Source organism: Penaeus monodon, chromosome 32 (genome assembly GCF_015228065.2).
Source record: "Penaeus monodon isolate SGIC_2016 chromosome 32, NSTDA_Pmon_1, whole genome shotgun sequence".
Classification (NCBI taxonomy): domain Eukaryota; kingdom Metazoa; phylum Arthropoda; class Malacostraca; order Decapoda; family Penaeidae; genus Penaeus; species Penaeus monodon.
The window spans coordinates 20,622,477-20,622,936 of NC_051417.1; positions in this window are offsets into that span (position 1 = coordinate 20,622,477).

Consider the following 460-nt stretch of genomic DNA (forward strand, 5'->3'; position numbering starts at 1 on the left):
ATGTATGTATGTATGTATCTGTCTGTTTATACCCTCCGTCTCAAGACAAAAAAAAAAAGTAGAAAAAAAACGTCTTTATGTCTCAAACAATATCCTGTAAATTATTAAGAAAAAGTAACTGTAGAAAAAAAAATGGTACCGGGGTTGTTTGTAATGATAATGAGCACATAGTCATTCATCACGAAAAATATCTTAAACGTATTCATCATATATTTCAACATATCCAAGTTGAATTTCATTATGATTGCATATATCTCCTGTTCCTCTCTTATCACTGAACGTCCCTTCACCCATATAATGATTGTCACATTCGGAGCATTAGTTGACTGTGTCACTCAGTCAAGTCATTCAGAGAAATCTTGCTGATATGTCTTCGTCAAACATATTACCATGCATTGCGTTTATCCATTTATGAAACTGGGATGTTTTAGAAACTTGTAATGTTTTTTTTTGTGTGCTC